Source organism: Plecotus auritus, assembly GCF_963455305.1.
Source record: "Plecotus auritus genome assembly, chromosome: 9".
In the NCBI taxonomy this organism is placed as follows: domain Eukaryota; kingdom Metazoa; phylum Chordata; class Mammalia; order Chiroptera; family Vespertilionidae; genus Plecotus; species Plecotus auritus.
Window position 1 is genome coordinate 148,571,749 of NC_137783.1, and position 13,358 is coordinate 148,585,106.

The 13,358-nt window shown below is 54.7% G+C and overlaps 1 protein-coding gene across 1 annotated transcript in view; it reads left to right on the forward strand.

The window, feature by feature from the left end:
- Positions 1–1,072: 1,072 nt before the first annotated feature.
- CPT1A (carnitine palmitoyltransferase 1A) overlaps positions 1,073–13,358 on the forward strand; it is a 42,645-nt gene continuing 30,359 nt past the window's right edge. The window contains exon 1 of the mRNA XM_080641675.1: positions 1,073–1,277. The gene's annotated coding sequence lies outside the window, so the exon portion shown is untranslated. The remainder of the gene's footprint in view (positions 1,278–13,358) is intronic.

A 13,358-nucleotide genomic window follows, 5' to 3' on the forward strand; every position in this document is an offset into this window, starting at 1 on the left:
CAGAAGTTTTACCAACAGCCCGGTCCTCGGACGTGGTTGAGAACAGCCTGGACATCGTGCACCGACAGTTAGCTGTGGCAGTGGCCGTGATGGCGGGAACTGACGGGGACTTTCATTTTCTCCTCCAAATCCTTGTGCGGTAACCACCAAATAATTCAGCCAGAAAGATAGAGGCAAGCGTGCATTTTCCATAACCACAGGGAGAGACTGACCTTCAGGAGAGCCGAGACTTTGTTCATAAACAGGTGCACTTAGGGAGCACTTGCTGGATGCAGACCACCAGCTCGGGCCTGGGAACTTTGCTGGCCAAGGGAGGGGCGGGGGGCTCGCTGGCGGGGAGCGCGGAGCCCTGGCCGCGCGCACTCTTCCTGGATCCCTGCGATGGGCCGGTGCGGTTTCCACTCCCAGCCCCTCTCTGGAGCGGGCACAGGAGTCTCAGCCTCTCTGTCACCACCTCCAGCCACTCCTTTCCTGGCATCTACCATGCTTTAGGCGCCTGTTTAATTACTTTATGAAATCTCACCAAAGCCCCTCAAAAAAAAGTGTTTTTATCCCAGTTAGCTGAGGAGGGCCCTCAGAAAGGTCACCGGAATTCCCATTAGCGTGTGAGCCCTTCGAGCCACGTTGTATCAGCTGCCCCTGGGTGGAGCGGGGGATACGGTCCCATTTCGGGCGAGGGCCCTGGAGTCAGCCCTGGGGCCAATGTCGGTCGGATCCATCTTCTTAGTTGTGTGATCGTGAGCACCTTAGTGATCCTCCCCCCGCACTCCCCGGGCTGGGATCGGCTATTTATAGGGGTGCCATGAGGATTACACAGGGCAATGCCTCTAAAGGGCGAGCGGGAGCTGGGCACCGTGCTAAGCGCTTTTACAGGTATGACCCTCATGAGTTGGCCCACTTTTCAGAGGAGGCAACTGAGGCTCGTAGAGTGAGGAATCTTGCTCTAGGCTCCATGCTGGTGAAACCTAGTGGTGAGCGCCCCTGAGAGCCTCAGTTTCCTCACCTGACACGCTTCGGGGAAGGCCCCGCCGAGGCCCCGCCCCTCCTGATGTCCCGCCCCGTCCAGGTCCCGCCCCCGGCCCGCCGGGCGTCCGGAGTCGCCGCCCTCACTGGCCACAGCCAATCCGCGGCGGCCGGCGTCGGATGCATTCAGCCTTGCCCGCGGTCCTCCAGCTCCCGGCGCCGGATCGCTGCTCGCTCACTTCGCTGCTGCTGCCGCCGCCGCCGCAGCAGCCACCGCCGCCGCAGCCGCCGCCGCGCCTCCGTCCCCGGACTCGGTAAGGCCGGACCGAAGCCGCGCGCCGTGGGGAGGGCTGTCGAGCGCTGCCGGCGGGCGGCGGCGGGCTCCAGGGCGGGGAGCGCGCGGGGACTGCCGTGGCCCGGACGCAAGCGGAGCGGGGGGCGGGGGTCGCCTTCTGAGCCTGGACGCGGAGGGGAACCCCAGTATCCCTCTTGGACAGCGGGGTCCGTAGAGAACCCGAAACCGGAGCGGGGCAGGGACTCCCCAACCGCCGCAGTGGATTGGTCTGGGGGTCCTCCCAGGGGTCTGTCTGCACGCGGGCAGGTTCCATGCTGCGGCGGGAGGGATGATGCTCAACGCTCCGGACTTGGCAAGACGCCACCGGCTCGGGGCCAGCGGGCCACCAGCGTCCTTCCCCGCCCCACCTCCAGGAGAGGAGTGGGTCTGGGGGTACGCCCGAGGGTCGTCGACCCGCAGGCAGGTACAGTTCAGGAGACAGAGATGGGGGGATGCTTGGTTTTCCAGACGTGGGCAGGACGACTCCGGCCTGGAAACACTTGGGCCGCGGCTTTCCTCACCGTCTTCCAAACCCACCTTACGGAGTGGATTAGGTCTGGGGTACGACAGTCCCATGCAGGAGTCAGGGGACGCTAGGTCCTTGGAACTCCGAGGGGCACCCCAGCCCCCTTCCCAGGCCCTCCCCCGCAGTGCAGCCTCCAGGACACGCCCTTGGCGCGGGTACTCCACGCATGGGTACTGCAGACGCGGTCTGAGAGTCCGCAGTGGACGGGATAAAGGCGCTGGGCCGGTGTCTCCGCTTGCGAATACCCCATCTCTCCCGTGCCACGCGGGTTTCAGGGCAGGTGGGAGCGAAGAACCTGCCCAAGGTCGCACAGGACCCGGGAGCTGCGGTGCCGGGAGTGGGGGGCCTCACGTGACCAGGACCCTCCCGGCCTGCGAGTTCGTCCCGGGCGAGTCCCTAACCCCAACTCCTTCCGCGAGGCCACTGCTAGTTTGTTTCGTTTTGTTCGCCTGGCTGTGTGTGTGTGTGTGTGTGTGTGTGTGTGTGTGTGTGTGTGTGTGTGTGTGTGTGTGTGTCAGTTTCTTTATAATGTAAATGGTGGTTGGCTTTCCTTATAGACCCAGAGAACAAAGATGACGACTGATTTTACTTTCATTTTTTTAACACCGTCGGTAAAAAATGCCAAGTAATTCACCAGGTTGAATACAGGACAGATTTAATATTCCCAAGTCGGGACAGGCTTTCAGTCCCTCTGGGCTCCGTGTATTATTAAAATATCCAAGGGCAGATTTTAGTAGAGAACCGGTAGGAAATGGAAATCAGTTTAACCTTTTGAAACTTGTCTTTTGTTACACCATTTTCTTGCACAGGAGTCCGATTTCTGGTCATTCCAGATATTCAAGCATGTTTATTTCCTTATAAACCCACACACCGAATGAATAAAATATGGCCGAACTCACTGGTCTTTTATTTATGCCAACAAGCGTCGCCCTCCCCTCACCAAGTTACTTAAGGTGACTTGCAGTGTGAGTGTGGTAGAGATAGCAGGCCAGGAAGGCTGATAACGCTAGTGGTGGAGGCGAGGGAGTGTCTGGGGCCGTCGCGTCTGATTGGGACGGAATGCCGCATTTGGACAAGGGTCTGTGTGCCCTGCGGCTCTGTTTGCAAGCAAACGTCCGGTTTCCTCCCGGTGCAGCGAGGTCCCACTGGTCCGGACCTTGCACATTGATCGCCATCTGAGCAGCTGTTTGAATCAGAAACAGGGCCATGGTTAGGAGCGTGCATACTTTGTATACGAGTGGCAGAAACTGGAATCATGCACAGTTCAAAATAACCTTTCAAGTATGTACTGAAAACAAACGGCCTAGCCCGGAGGTGATGAGAAGAAACCCGGTGCCGCTGCGCCCTTGGCCTTGGCTCGGCCCAGTGCTCACCGAGCGGTCAAGCCTGGGCCTGCCGGGAGTCCCGGGGCGAAGGCCCGCGCTTACGCAACCCTGGCCCCGTGTGCTCATTCATAGAAACGCCGTTAATTAGGTTTTCCTTGTGCGTCCCGGCGAGCCCCTTCCGGACGCGCTCCCGGCTCGCGGGGGCGCGGGGCTGCGTTTCGGGTGTGGGATGTCATCGGGCACACTAAGTTCTTAGCTGCCCCCAAGGCTGAGCACGCAGGCCTCGGCCTTCCGAAGAGGCACTGCGTTCCGCTCGCTGTCGCCTGGGTGGCAGCGCTGGGGACGCGCGCCCGAAAGCTGCGGAAGGTCTGCGGAGGCGCGGCGGGTGGAACAGGATCTGAGCGCCTGGGGCACGCCAGGCCGGGGGCGGGGCTCCCGCTAACCTTTCCCCTACTTTTTCTCCGCCGTCACGTGACCCCCGCGGCGGGCGGAGGAGGGGGCGGGGTGTTTTGGGCGCTGTTGCTGGCAGAGCCTTAGAGGACGCGTTCCAATCGAGCAATTAGGCGCGGCCGGAGCTCCAAAGGCGGTGGGAAGAAGGTGGGAGGCGGAAACGCGCGCCCGCTCCGGCCCGGAGCTGGTTCTGCACTTTGATCGGGAGCATTTTTTTACCCTTTGTTGGAAAAAGTGTTTAGTCACTCTGCATGGTTATTATTGGCAGGCCAGCATTTTGTTGCCGATGGGAGCCTGGACTTGAATTCCCGAAGAAGTGTGCTTTTAAGAGTAACATTGTTATTCAAACTAGTATGTTTAAAGTGTGTTTCAGAAATAACCTTCACACTTGACTGAGGCTTTACTCTTTGAGTGGCTTGAGCCAGGTCTTTTCTCGTTTAAAGATAAGTAAGTCCAAGGACACCGTGTATGGGGGGTGGGGTGCAGAGTCGGCCTCCTCACTCGGGGTTCCCTCTGCAGAACACACCACTGTTCACAGTTTCTCTGATGATTCCAGAAATAATCGAGGCCGTACAGGGAGTGCTTAAAAAAACAACTGTTACTTAACACCAGTAAGGAACGTTTTCTGCTGTTGATTTGTAATGTTTTGTTGCCTTTGTGAACTTCACCTTTTACCCCAAGCAAATATCAGGTGGATGCTGGGTTCCCAGCAGGCCCTGGACGCGGGCCAACGTGACCTGTTTAGGTGACTGGGAGCCTCAGGGTTACCGAATGTCCACCTTTGCTCCTGTGTGTTATTTTTATGTCCTGCCCTGTTGTTCCTTGGAAGTTGATCATTGAAAGAAGTGGTGCTGCTGACGGAGGCCTGCCCCTCCCAGTTGTATGGCAGGGTTCCGCCACTGGAGGGTTGGGAAATAGGCTGGCTACTGCCCTCCTTCCCAAGGATTATCGACTAATCGTTGGACACGGAGTTCTTTAGGTGATAAGGAAAAGAATCGCCCACGCTCCTCATGTGGTCATTCACCCACCCACCCATCCCGGGAACCTGAGGGGCACCCTGGATGCCCTCCGACTGTCTCCCAAGCCCACCTGCTACATCTGCTTCCTAAATGGCCCCTAAACCGGCCTTCCTCCCATTTCCCTGAGCCAGAGCAGCATTTGGATATTTGTCGAACAAACTAGAGAATGTTTGAGCAAACTTTCTGTCCCGGATTGCTGCGACCCCCTAAGGTGGTGGGGATCCTTTGGGGTGCAGGAAGTTGGTGCCAGGTCAGCCAGAAGCAGCGGAAGCTGTTGGCTCCTTCCTAACCATGCACCTCGCTTTACCCTATCACTGTGATCAAGGACGTCTGGTCTGGGTACCAGCGAGCTCATTCATTCCCCACATCAAAGGGAACGACTCTCCTCTCGCTCTCACCAGTCCTGGCTTCCTGAGGGGTCCCCGCGGCTCTTGATCCCCAGCACACGCACAGCATTCCGCAGGCTGTGTTGTCCTTTCAGTTTCTGAGGTTTTGATTAGGGGTTGATTTGCTCTCTTTAGAATCCTTCACCCCTTGTTAAAAAATTAATGCATGCGGCCCTAGCTGGTTTGGCTCAGTGGACAGAGTGTCAGCCTGCAGACTAAAGGGTCCCGGGTTCCATTCTGGTCGGGGGCACATGCCCAGGTTTCGGGCTCAATCCCCAGTGTGGGGTGTGGAGGAGGCATCTGATCAATGATTCTCAGCATTGATGTTTCAATCTCTCCCTCTCCTTTCCCCTCTGAAATCAATACAAATATATATATTTTTTAAAAAGGTAATGCATGTTTGTGTTAAAAGCAAACACAAAATAACCTTGCTTTTAAGGAATTGTCATGTGCTCTAACTCGGACTTTGCTTTTTATGGAAGAATTCCTCATTTCTAAATTTAGGCGTTTGCCACTGATTCCCCAGGTGTTAGTTCCTGTACTGCCCTTAAAAGGATTTAATGTGCATAGTTTGGGTTTCTTTCTACCTTCTCAAGCACACCTTGAGTAATATGAGGTACAGTAAGGTATGCATAAAATAAATCAGCAACGCTGCAGAAAGTTAAATGTCTGAGACATCGGCCAAGGTCCCAGACCCTGGCGTGTGGGCATTGAGAGAGGAAGAAGGCAAATCCACACGGCCGCCCACATTCTTGGAGGACTCGTGCTCAGCACCCGCTACCGTTGGGAGGGAAGAAAGACTGTTCCTGTGGGAGCACCTCATGTGGACTTGGTCCCGTCACTCGCTGTCCTGTTGGTGCGAGGCTGTGGGTATTACTCAGGCAGACGGTCCTGACTTATGAAGATGGTTTGCCTTATGATTGGATGTTGTATTCTGAGCGTGCTGAAAGTCGGCTGGACTAAGCTCCGATGTTATTAAATGCATTTTCAACTTACAATGGGTTTATTGGGATATTAAATCAAGGAGCATCTGTACTTTATATGCCAATAAACAGATCTTACGAAAGGCGAAGTGACATTTTCTCAAAGCGGACACACGCATGCGTGCATGTGCGACTGAGTAAGGGGCTGAGTTGGAACATGAACCCAGATCTGTGTTCTCCAAAGCGGGTCTCCCTCCCTTTTTCCGCTGCTTTCCAGACCGCGGTGCAGGCACCCCCACCCCCGTGCCCACTGGACGTGACGCTGAATCAGCCGTGGAGGTTTCTGGGTTTCCATTTCCTCATTTGGGAAGTGGTGCCCTGACCCCTGCCATTCTGTCACACGGGTTTTATGAGGATCCAGTAAGAGGCCGGCATGAGAGCAGTCTTCAGGGTAGAGAGTGAATACAGGTCCTCGCACGCAGTGCGGGGCTGCAGGTGGGTTGGGTGAGTAGACAGTGCCCTGCAGTGCCTCCACTGGAACGAGCAGTGTAACAAGTTCGGTTGTACTTCCGGGTGCAAAGGTGAAGAATGCGTGGGAAATTGGGGCACCCCCCCCCCATGGTTTTAGAAACATTTGTGACAACGGCATCCTGGTAGGGGGAGAGGTTGGGGAGTCTCTGGGCAGGTGCACGCCTCTCCCTGCCATCATGCTGACCGGGTTCTTTACAAAAATGTGACCCTCAATGACCTTTCCCCATTGTTGATGTGGGGCAATATAGGCTTAACTTTGAATTTGCTTTATTTTTATAGAATCTTGGTGGACAGTAGCCTCATTGCATTCCAAAAGCCGTGGAAAAATATGATTCAGAATTCCCTTTATGACCTGGCTTGACTCTGCACATGTACTCAGCAAATGTAAATGGTTTAATTATAAGATACTTCGTTGCAAGAAATTAGCCCTTTTAAAAATGCAACTATTGAAGGCCCAGTCATGAATCGAAGATAAAATGTTTCATAAATGAAAGTTCCCGCCCTCCCAGACACAGAAAGTGAGTTTTGAGCTGCACTGTCGTCTGCGGGGCCATCCGGTTGGGGAAATAGCAGTTTGTAGGTGTTTGTGTTCACGCTTCCTGAAAAAACAAACACTGGAGCACAATCACAGGCATCACTTCTGCATGTGGGGGGTGACATGGCCCACGGGGTGCACGGAGGGCTCTCGCCCACAAAGGAGGGGAGAGGGGCTGTTTTTTTCTTCCTCCTGTTACTGCTAATTTTTTCTGCACCTGACTTCTCGCCCTAGTCAGCAGCATAGCACAGGAATGCCAAATGCTAAGGAGGAAGAAGGGGCGGGAGAAGAGTCTTGCGCAGGCGGGGGCCAGGGAAATCCCCGGGCTGGTGATGCCCTTCCACATCCTTCCTGGTACTTCCCTTGAAGTGCTTTGGGTAGCAGTGCCCAGGCCAGCCGGGGTGCCACCTTGGTAGGCATGCATGGCAGGGGTGTGGTTTTCCCACGTGGGAGCTTGTACTTCCGGGTGCAAACAGAACCCTCCTGGGCGTTGCTCACCAGACCGTACATGCTGACCGTACATGCTGTCGGTAATAACTGCGCTGCCTTTCACTAAAGATGACGCTGCTCATTCTCCTCCTCGGCTTCTTCTCTCAGGAGTGGTTTCCAGCGATGGTGGCCTGCGTGTCACACAGACTCAGGCTTTCTCCCCAGTGTGGGCTAGGGCTGTGCTTCTGGAGACCCTGCCTGGCACTCGTGCTATGCTAAGCTGTTGCCCCCTGTGGGTAACCTTTTCTTAGGGAATTGCCAGCACAGTAATTTACCTCGACATGAGATGGGCCCACTGACAGCTGGATTCCTTTTTCTTAATCCTCACCAGAGGATATCTTTTTATTGATTTTGGAGAGAGAGGAACATCGGTCAATTGCCTCTCCACATGTGCCCCACCAGGGATTGAACCGGTGACCTTTTGGTATACGGGACAGTGCTCCAACCACCTGAGCCACCCGGCGAGGCCGTCAGCCGGACTTTAACAGAGGCAGGGCCGGCTCCTGTGTGGCGGGGAATTGTGCAATTCTAGCGGAAAGGCGAGCGGCGTGCGAATAATTTTAGAGTTGGCACTGTCGTGTTTGCAGTTACTGTACTTTTATTGCTGGCTGCAGTCATGTCATTTTGGTTCCAACAGGGTGACCTAATTTTATATCTGTTGTAACTTTAGGGACCTTAAGTGGAATTTTTTTTTTTAAGAGAGAAGGGAGAGATAGATAAGAGAAACATCCATGTGAGAGAGAAACGTTGAACGTTGATCGGTGGCCTCCCATTCGTACCCCAACCGGGCATTGAACCCGAGAAACCTAAGTGTGTGCCTTACCAGGCATCGAACCAGCGACCTTTCAGTACATGGGATGATGCTCAACCAACTGAGCCACGTGAGCCAGGGCTGGCACGTTTTATGTGGTGGACTTACCACTTCACTGGGCAGCTCAGAGTGTGCCTTTCGAGCTGGACCCGAGTCTGATGCCCAGCTCTGCCCTTTGCCGGCTGTGACGTCGGGCAAGTTTCAAGAGCCTCGGTCTTCTCGCCAGTAAATGGGGATAACAATAGTACCTCCTTCCTGGGGGTCAGTGGGAATTAAGTGGGCCAGTGCAGGTGAAATGTGACCCCATTGTCCGCCATGTGCCAGAGTTTGGTGGAAAGAATAGTTTGTGTCTTCGTTGTTAACAGCACACAATCTGTTTGCTGCATCTATCTACCCACCTACCCGTGTGTACCCTCCCACCTGCCCCGGCCTCTCTCCGTCCCTGTTCACTTTCAAGGCGATGTTGAAAGTCTTCTGACCACACCAGTTCAGTTGCATAGTTCCGTTACTGTAATGACTGTATTCTTGGATCCCGCTTTCGTCACAGGGCGAGTTTCATTGTGTATTTTATGTTACAGAGACAATTTCCACATCCCCCCTGGGCAAGCTTTGCAGTCTGGCACCAAACTTTGCACTATGATGACCTTTTACTTCCTTTCCATAACGGGCTCCCTGTTCGGGCTCCCTGTTCAGGACCAGGGGTGGGGGGTGGAGGGTATTTGGGAAGGTGGAAGCCCCTGTCTGCCCGAGGGCCCAGTCTTCTCCTCCAGGGAGACAGACCTGGCTTCTGGGTTTTGAGGCAGTATTAGGGTTTGTAGGCCGCTGACCTCTGAGGTGAGAGGTTTTAGGTGAGGAGGAATTGCTTGTGGACAGCAGGACAAAGTGAATGCATTTGAAAAACACGGTGATTGGCCCAGGGTTTTGGGGGGGAGGCATTGGGCAAAATGTTTAAATTGAAGGTCATCTTACCAAAACTGAATGAGCTCCCCCTCCCCAGATCATTCGTTTGACATTCAGTGTTAGGGAGCTGTCTGCGGCCCGTGATCTGATTCAGAGAATTAAACACGGATGCGTGTGTCCTGAAGCAGCTTTTATATATATGTGTGTGTGTATATATATATATATATATATATATTTTTTTTTTTTTTTTCTCATTGATTTCAGAAAGGAAGGGAGAGGGGGAGAGAGAGAAACATCAGTGATGAGAGAGAATCATTGATCGGCTGCGTTCTGCACGCCCCCTACTGGGGATTGAGCCTGCAACTCGAGCATGTGCCCTTGACCAGAATCAAACCCGGGACCCTTCAGTCTATAGGCAGACACTCTGTCCACTGAGCCAAACCGGCCAGGGCCTGGAGCAGCGTTTAACTGATGTTGGGAGATTAAACAAATAATTTACAAGTGACAGTCGCCCGCAGGGAATGTGGGTTCTGTCCACGCCAGAAGCAGCTAAACCTGTAGAGAATTGTTATGAGAGTTTATTTGAGCTGATTTGACAACGTGTGACATGCCTGGGAGCAAGATCTCAAGTGCTCAGGCTTCTCTTATGCCTTGAGATTAAGGAGGAGACAAAGAATCCCTAACCAGTTTGGCTCAGTGGAAAGAGCGTCGGCCTGTGGACTCAAGGGTCCCAGGTTCAATTGCCATCAAGGGCATGTACCTTGGTTGCTGGCACATACCCAGTAGGGAGTGTGCAGGAGGCAGCTGATCGTTGTTTCTAACTCTCTATCCCTCTCCCTTCCTCTCTGTAAAAAATCAATAAAATATATTTTTAAAAAAAGGAGGGACAAAGAAGATCACTATGGAGGTGGGAAAGCCAAGGTGGGGATGGGATGGCAGGATTGGTGCCTCGGGGCTGTGGACTGCCACTTCCCGGAAGCACAGGAAACACTCCAGGCTGTTTAGAGGGAAAGGCGTGTTAACCTAGATGCACAGAAACAGTGGACAAGGCCTGCTTAGGGCAAAGATAAACTGGAAGGTCACAGGCCTGGGGCCTGGGGCCTGGCTCCCCACCAGGACCTGCCCAGTTAGGGATTCGTGATCAGCTCACCCTGTGAGGCTACACAGTTCGAAGGCTGACCAGAGCAGGCCCTGGGAGAGGGCAGCTTCAAGCCAGGTGTGAGGCAGGTGTGAAGCCGGAAAGTAGAAACGGATAGAGAACGCGGGCCTCTCCGCTGTGAGTTCCCAGGCCTGGCCCAGGTGGCCGGGAGAATGAGCTTGGGGAGGTGTAGGGAACAGCTAAGAGCAGCATGATATGTGGATATATATACTTAAATATATTTTTACTGATTTCAGAGAGCAAGAGAGAGAGGGAGTGAGAGATAGAAACATCAATGATGAGAGAGAATCATCGGCTGCCTCCTGCACGCCCCCCTACTGAGGATCGAGCCCACAACCTGGGCATGTGCCCTTGACTGGGAATCGAACCTGGGACCTTTCTGTCTGTAGACTGATGCTCTATCCACAGCCAAACCAGCTAGGGCTGGGCAGGATATTTTTTAAAATTGATTTTTAAAGAGAGAGAGAGAAATGAGAAATATCAATTTTGTTCCACTTATTTACAAATGCATTGGTTGGTTCTTGTATGTGCCCTGACCAGGGGCTCAACCCTGCAACCCTGGCGTATGGGAATGGTGCTCAAACCCACGGAGCTACCCAACAGGACAGAGATGTGGATTTTTAAAAATGGTGATAAATGGGTCCTTGTTCTCACTCAGAGCCTCTTATTCTGGGTCTGGGTGTTTCCCTGAGAGCCGATTAGCGAGAGGTGCTAAGTGCTCTGTGCAGACCTCGGAGAATCTCTCTCCCTTAGTGGCCCTCGGAATGGTCTCCCGGATCCCACGCTCTGCTTGGGCTTTGGCCCCAGGTGTGTTCCAGGAAGGAGGTCTGTGCCAGCCCCCCGTGGGGTGTGGCTTCAGGTGGGCGCGCTCCAACTGCCGCCCCAGAAGTGGTTTCTGGAAAGTGAAGGTGCACAGCCCCCAGGGCCTCCTCCTGTCACCCAGCCAGCCCTGGGGAGGAGCAGCCACCTGCGTCCCCGGGAGGTGCTTCTTCCTTCACCCTGTTCCCTGCAGGAGTTGCTCGTGCCGACGTGAGGGGCAGTGACTGACGGGGAGAGGTTAAGCTCTCTTTTCCTCCGTCTGTATCTTCTCTTCTCATTTCTTCTCTGGGACCTTTCTTGCCCCTTCTCCTTGCTTTTCTTGCCAGTCCATGCATTCTCTCTGGAGCCACCTGAGAACTCGGGCACAGGTGCACGTTCTGTGCAGGCGAGTCCCTACGGTCATGCCATGTGGCTTTGCCCCCAGGGAAGCCACCTCTCTCCACCCAGGTAGATAGGTGCCCAGGTGGGGGTGGTGGGGGGTGCATACCTCTCAAAACCAGCAGGTGTCGGGTGAGGCCCGGGTTCAGTGGGCGGTGGTGTGGCGGTAAGCAATGGTGGGGACGGTGGGGAAAGATGGCAAGATTCATTCATCCTCAGTGGTACGTGCTTTGTGCTGAGACATCCAGCCTTTTGTGCAGGTAGAAGTTAAAGCCCCGGCAGGGCCTGCGGTACAGAGGTGCCCCAGCTCAGGAGACAGGGCGGTGGTGGCAGCAGCAGCAGGTAAGAAGTAAGACCATCGAGCACCTGGAGACCTGATCCAGGAGGAAGTGGCTGGTGTGCGAGACCGCTGGTTTAGCTGTGCCCCTCCTGTGAGACCCCAGCCCCAGCCCCAGCCCCCCAGAGGTGGTGGGGCAGCTGCTCGCCTGACTTTGGTGCCCTTTGCTGCTCTCCTAGAGGGCTGGAGGGATCCCGAGGAGAGGCTGTCCAGGGTAGGTGGCCCGGATCCAGACCCAGGCCTGGCCTGCCAGCTGGCCCCAGGGCCTTCCTCTCACAGTGGGTGGGGGTTCCCAGCTGGGCTCAGCCCTGGCTGGGGTGGGTGTGTCTCGGACACCAGGGAGAGCTGGAGATGGCAGTCTCAGGTCAGTGCACCAAATGCTAACAGCTGCTCACTCCGGGAGGGGAGGCCGGTGTTAGGTGTTCCTCCGTGTTTGCCGAGTGTCGAGACTTAAGGACAGAGGACAGTCCTCCTAATTGCCCATGAATTTATTAACTGCTTGCCTCCTCCCACCGGGAGCTTCAGCAGGCAGGTGGGTTAGCTGCGGGGAGGGCGCTCCAGGTGGCCTCGTCCTGGTTCAGCTGCTGGCACTCACTGATCTCATTGGCTTCAGCAGCTGTCCATCTAGAGGGGCAGGATGGCTTTCCGCAGGCCTGGGAGCCTCGGTCAGAGCAGGAACATTCTAATTCTGACCCAGGGGTTTCCAGAAAACAGCCGGGCTGTTTTCCAAAGGGGCTGCACGTCTTACACCCACCGGCACTGGCGGGATCCTGCTTTCCCCACCCCCTCGCCAGCCCTCCTCCGTCTTCCTGGTTGTAGCCATGCTGGTGGGGGTGGCATGGCCTTTTCTTTTTCTTACGTGGATTTAATTTATTTTTTATGTTATCCTCACCTGAGGATGTTTTCTATGGATTTTATTTTTAAAAATTTTGAATGATTTTGAGAGAGAGATCAATGTTGTCACTCCAACCAACGCAGCCACCTGGTGAGGGCTGGCTGGGGTTTTGATCCGCTGATGGCGACAGGAGGCCGAATTCCAGAGATAAATGCTGTTAAGCACCCACCGACTGAGGTGGCATTTTAGCTCATGAGAGTTGCACAGGGAGCTTTTCAAGCCGCTTGGACGCCGTTCACTAATTCCCGCTTCGGGCTGGAGGAGGGAGAGGCGGCTCAGGACAGCCATCGTGGCTACTGCAAAGGAGAAGCAAGTTGTCTGTTTCAGGGGCATTTAGGACGCTCATCTTTGTCGTTAGGCTGAGCCAATCAAAACAAGCAAGTCCTTAGTTAAATGCAGTTCTGGCAAGGCCGCAGGGAACTGCAAGCGCTCAGTCTGCCTCTCCCCAGCAGCGGCCAGACTCCCGAGCACAAGCCCACGCGCGCCTTCGCACGGAGTTGCCTACAAACGCTAGGTTTATATTGAATCGGCTGCCGTTGGGATCCCTTCGTGTCCTGTGCAAAGCCCTTGAGAGGTTG